Source organism: Tachyglossus aculeatus, chromosome 11, assembly GCF_015852505.1.
Source record: "Tachyglossus aculeatus isolate mTacAcu1 chromosome 11, mTacAcu1.pri, whole genome shotgun sequence".
NCBI classification, from domain to species: Eukaryota; Metazoa; Chordata; class Mammalia; order Monotremata; family Tachyglossidae; genus Tachyglossus; species Tachyglossus aculeatus.
This window is the reverse complement of record NC_052076.1, coordinates 4,755,660-4,761,994: the sequence shown is the minus strand read 5'-3', so window position 1 is coordinate 4,761,994 and position 6,335 is coordinate 4,755,660.

Here is a 6,335-nt window from a genome sequence, read left to right as displayed (position 1 = left end):
AGTGGTCAATAAATACGAACGATGGAATGACTGATCTTGAGCCCTTGAGAGCCCCATGGTGCCCTTGGCCTTGACAGAGTTCCTATATTGGATGCTATTCCAGAAGGGCCTGTGGGGAGATGGTCCTAGGTTTTAGGTTCCTACTCTTGTGTTTGCAATTGGGGTTCAATTGACTCTTCCTTTCACTGTAAGCTCCTTGAAGGCAGGAATTGCATCTTTTACTTGCATTGTATTCTCTACTCCGTAGCCCATTGTGCTTTGCGTGTAAGACCATCTGTCTCTTTCCTACTTTTCTCCTCCTCCATCCCAGCTCATTATCTTTCTTCCTCACAAGCCCACCTCACCCTGCACCTATTTCTTGTCTCTTCCCCTACCAACCCCTGGCTCACATCCTCCTGGAACTGCTCCTTCACATCAGACAGACCACCGTCCTCCCCATCCTCAAAGTCTCAGTGAAATCGCATCTCCAAGAAGCCTTCCCCGATTAATCTCGATTCTCCCCAGTTGATATTCCTCATCTACCGCCTAAGCAGGGATTCTCACAGCCCACCTCAGAAGGGGTGGATAGTGGCACTGTCTCCTTTTCCCGGAGGGAGAAACTGAGACCAAGAAGTATCCAAAAAATCGCCCAAAGTCACGGGTCTTCCAACTCTTTTTGTCCACTCCCAAGCCCTTAGTACAGCGCTCTGCACATTGCAGGCTTTCAATAAATACCACCGCGATGCCGAAGTCGATGATAATGGGTTGGCTGTTTCCATAGGGTCGTCTTGTGTTATCATAGGATTGGAGCCCGTGTTGTGTTATTGTAGAGTTGCTGTTACTAGTTTAAAATATGGATTGTGATGCTACTCTCTGGGTGTGTTGTTACCCTAGAGATTGTTTTTTGTTTGTTTTTAATGGTATTTGTTAAGCGCTTACTATGTGCCAGGCACCGTACTAAGCCCTGAGATAGGTACAAGTTAATCAGGTTGGACACAGTCCCTGACCCACTTGGGGCTCCCAGTCTCAATCCCCATTTTACAGAGGAGGTAACCGAGGCACAGAGAAGTGAAGTGATTGGTCCAAGTTCACGCAGCAGGATTAGAACACAGTTCCTTCTCACTCCCAGGACCGTGATCTATCCAGTAAGCCACGCTGCTTCTCCGGGGTTGTGCGGCTCCACTGTGAAGTTACCGTAGGACTGTGCTGGCCGACGTATATCAGGGCCACCAGCTCCGGGTGGTCCCTGTGGGAGCCAGAGCCGTGCATTTGGTTCTGATTCCAGGGAATTATCCTTTGGGATGGAGCAGGAGAGAACCGACCTAGTGGCTCCGTGCCACCCTGAATCTTCCCTTCATCCTTCCCCCTGCCCTAGAGCCAATCCCCTGGGGCGGTCCACCCTTGTCCCTGGCAGCCCGGCCCTTGAGTCTGGTGGGATTTAATAATAATAATAATAATGGCATTTGTTAAGCACCTATTATGTGCGAAGCACTGTTCTAAGCGCAGGGGGGGATACAAAGTGATCAGGTTGTCCCACGTGGGGCTCACAGTTTTAATCCCCATTTTACAGATGAGGGAACTGAGGCCCGGAGAAGTGAAGTGACTTGTCCAAAGTCACACAGCTGACAGGTGGCGGAGCCGGAATTGGAACCCATGACTTCTGGCTCCCAAGCCCGGGCTCTTTCCACTGAGCCACGCTGCTTCTCTTGAACCCTAGGAGCCTCTCCAGTCTGGTCTGCTGGGAGCAGGGCAGGGGCCTCTCCTGGTCCTGATAGCTCTGGTCCCTGACCCAGATCGGGGGAGGAGGAAGGGGAAGGAGAGAGGGAGGAGGAGGAGGAGCCGCCTTGGGGTTCATTCATTCAATCGTATTTATTGAGCGCTTACTGTGTGCAGAGAACTGGACTAAGCGCTTGGGAAGTCCAAGTCGGCAACATATAGAGACGGTCCCTACCCACCAACGGGCTCACAGTCTAGAAGGGGGAGACACACGACAAAACAAAACATGTGGACGGGTGTCAAGTCGTCAGAACAAATGAAATTAAAGCTAGATGCACATCATGAACAAAATAAATAGAATAGTAAATATGTACCAGTAAAATAAATAGAGTAATAGATCTGTACAAACGTATATACTCTTCTAGACTGTGAGCCCGCTGCTGGGTAGAGGACCGTCTCTATATGTTGCCAACTTGGACTTCCCAAGCGTTTAGTCCAGTGCTGTGCACACAGTAAGCGCTCAATAAATGCGATTGAGTGAATGAATATACAATAAATACGATTGAGTGAATGAATATACGGGTGCTGTGGGGAGGAGAAGGAGGTAAGGCGGGGGGATGGGGAGGAGGAGAGGAAAAAGGGGGCTCAGTCGGGGAAGGCCTCTTGGAGGAGGTGAGCTTTGAAGGGAGGAAGAGAGCTAGCTTGGCGGATGTGTGGTGTTCCCAGTTGATTCTCAGGCCCCGGGAGTAGCCGTGGCGGTGGCGGCGTCTCCGTCCCCGTCCCTTTCTCACGGGCTGCGGAGCCACGGTGTTTACGGGATCGAGGGACCCCGGGTCAGTTCTTTCTGCCGGCCCTTCTGCCCGCTGGCCCGGAGCCAGGCCTGGAAACTCTCTCGGACCACCAGAGAGAGACAGGCAGAGCAAAGGACAGGGGGAGAAAGAGACGAGGCAGAGAAGGAGAAAGGAAAGAGAAGGAAGCGGGTACTCTCTTGCCCAAAGCTCTGGAGTGCGCGGGAGATGAGGGGTCATCTTGTCTATTCCCTTTCCCCCCGGGCGGGCTCAGGCTAAGAGTTGCAGTGGGATGAAGGACTGTCTTATTTCAGGATTTTCTTCAGGGAAATCTAGCTGAAATCCTGCCAAGTGCAACTCCAAGCTATTTCCCTGGGGCCCCTGTCTGAGTCAGAGGAGATTAAGGGCCCTGGGCCATCCATATGTGGGTACCGGAAGACCTGGCTATTAGCCCATTAAAGGATATTTAATAATAATAATAATAGTAATAATGATGGTATCTGTTAAGTGCTTACTATGTGCTAGGTGCTGGGGAGGTTACAAGGTGATCAGGTTGTCCCACGGGGGGCTCACAGTTTTAATCCCCGTTTTACAGATGAGGGAACTGAGGCTCAGAGAAGTGAAGTGACTAGCCCAAAGTCACACAGCTGACAGTTGGCGGAGCCGGGATTTTTTTTTTTTAATGGTATTTGTTAAGCGCTTACTATGTGCAAAACACTGTTCTAAGCGCTGGGGAGGTTACAAGGTGATCAGGTTGTCCCACGGGGGGCTCACAGTTTTAATCCCCGTTTTCCAGATGAGGGAACTGAGGCTCAGAGAAGTGAAGTGACTAGCCCAAAGTCACACAGCTGACAAGTGGCGGAGCCGGGATTTGAACCCATGACCTCTGACTCCAGAGCCCCTGCTCTTTCCACTGAGGCACGCTGCTTCTCCTGTATTTATTGAGTGCCACTGGTGTACAAAGCACTGCTCTAGATGGGAGCAGCCAGGAAAAGTGGAAGACCCAATCCCTACCCTGGAGGAGTTTATAGTTAAATCTGTCGGGGCGTCCTGCCCCTTCTCCCCTCAATGTTTCCCAAATGTGCCCCACCCACTCCATTCCTGTCAGCTCTTTGTGGGCAGGGACCACCAACTCTGCTGTATTACACTCCCCCAACCGCTTAGTACAGTGCTCTGCATATAATAAGCGTTCAATAAATTGATTCCTACAAACACCAGTCAGTTAATCCTATTTAGTGAGCACTTACTGTCCGCAGAGTAATAATAATAATAATAATGGCATTTATTAAGCACTTACTACGTGCAAAGCACTGTTCTAAGCTCTGGGAAGGATACAGAGTGATCAGGTTGTCCCATGGGGGGCTCACAGTCTTAATCCCCATTTTACAGATGAGGGAACTGAGGCCCAGAGAATTCTTTCTTTCATTCATTCATTCATTCAATCGTATTTATTGAGCGCTTACTGTGTGCAGAGCACTGTACTAAGCGCTTGGGAAGTCCAAGTTGGCCACATATAGAGATGGTCCCTACCCAACAGTGGGCTCACAGTCTAGAAGGGAGAGACAGAGAACAAAGCAAAACATATTAACAAAATAAAATAATTAGAATAAATATGTACAAATAAAATAAATAAAGAGTAATAAATATGTACAAACATATATACATATATACAGGTGCTGTGGTGAGGGGAAGGAGGTAAGGTGGGGGGATTCATTCATTCATTCAATCGTATTTATTGAGCGCTTACTGTGTGCAGAGCACTGTACTAAGCGCTTGGGAAGTCCAAGTTGGCAACATATAGAGACGGTCCCTACCCAGCAGTGGGCTCACAATCTAGAAGGGGGAGACAGACAACAAAACAAAACATATTAACAAAATAAAATAATTAGAATAAATATGTACAAATAAAATAAATAAATAAATAGAGTAATAAATATGTACAAACATATATACATATATACAGGTGCTGTGGGGAGGTGAAGGAGGTAAGGTGGGGGGATTCATTCATTCATTCAATCGTATTTATTGAGCGCTTACTGTGTGCAGAGCACTGGACTAAGTGCTTGGGAAGTCCAAGTTGGCAACATATAGAGACGGTCTCTACCCAACAGCGGGCTCACAGTCTAGAAGGGGGAGACAGACAACAAAACAAAACATATTAACAAAATAATTAGAATAAATATGTACAAGTAAAATAAACCAATATATAGAGTAATAAATCCGTACAAGCATATATCCATATATACAGGTGTGGGGATGGGGAGGAGGGGGAGAGAGAGAGGAAGGAGGGGGCTCAGTCTGGGAAGGCCTCCAGAGAAGTGAAGTGACTTGCCCAAAGTCACACAGCAGACAAGTGGCAGAGCTAGGATTCGAACCCATGACCTCTGACTCCGAAGCCCGGGCTCTTTCCACTGAGCCACGCTGCTTCTGGGCAAAGCGCTTGGGAGAGTGAAGTAGACCAATCTGACGGACACATTCCCTGCCCTCAAGGAGCTTCCAGTCGAGAGCTCCGCCTCACCCTCTCTGGTGGTGCGGCCATCACATCATCCTCCTGACTGGCCTCTAGTGTCTCTCTTCTCTTCGGGTTAGCCTGCTCAGCTCGTCTTCCCAGAAAGCCTATATCAAAATTTTCCCACGGGTCCCCTCTCATTCTAGAGAAGCAGCCTGGCTCGGCGGCAAGAGCCCGGGCTTTGGAGTCAGAGGTCGTGGGTTCAAATCCCGGCTCCGCCACTTGTCGGCTGTGTGACTGTGGGCAAGTCACTTCACTTCTCTGGGCCTCAGTTACCTCGTCTGTAAAACGGGGATGAAGACTGCGAGCCCCCCGGGGGACAACCTGATCACCTTGTAACCTCCCCAGCTCTTAGAACAGTGCTTTGCACATAGTAAGCGCTTAATAAATACCATTATTATGATGATTATTATTATTATTCTCAGGAAAAACTCCAAGTCCTGCCCGCCGGCTCTTCCCTAGCCAGCAACCCCTGCCCGTTCCTTTCCCCCCTCCAGCTCCACCCCAATTCAAGATCTCCCCTCCCAAGCTGTCTCTTGTTCTCGACTCTCCCGATCGCCGCCCCGACTCTGGGCACGTGCCCTGCCCCATTCCTGGAACATCTCCCCCCTTTTCATATGTTGCCAACTTGTAATTCCCAAGCGCTTAGTACAGTGCACTGCACACAGCAAGCGCTCAATAAATACGATTGAGTGAATGAATGAATGAATGAATGAGCCAAGTACTGGGGGAAGCCCTGGGATAGAACATTCAATCATTCCTATTTATTGAGCACTTACTATGCTCAGCACAGCACAGTGTGCACAGCACTGTACTAAGCACTTGGGAAAGTACAATATATCAATAAACAGACACATTCCCTGCCCACCTTACAGTTTAGAGGAGGTTGGCTCAAGAGGGAGGGTGGTGGGAGAAGAGAGGAGCCGTGTGGCCTAGTGGAAATAGCCCAGGTCTAAGAGTCGGAAGGATCTGGGTTCTAATCGCGGGCTCTGTCACTTATCTCCCGCTGTTGGATAGGGACCGTCTCCATATGTTGCCAACTTGTACTTCCCAAGCGCTTAGTACAGTGCTCTGCACACAGTAAGCGCTCAATGAATCTGATTGAATGAGTGAATCTGCTGTGTCACCTCAGGCAAGTCTCTGTGCCTCAGTTCCCTCATCTCCAAAATGGGGACTAAGACTGTGAGCCCTTTATGGGATAGACTGTGAGCCCACTGTTGGGTAGGGACCGTCTCTATATGTTGCCAACTTGTACTTCCCAAGCGCTTAGTACAGTGCTCTGCACACACTAAGTGCCCAATAATAATAATGATGGCATTTGTTAAGCGCTTACTATGTGCAGA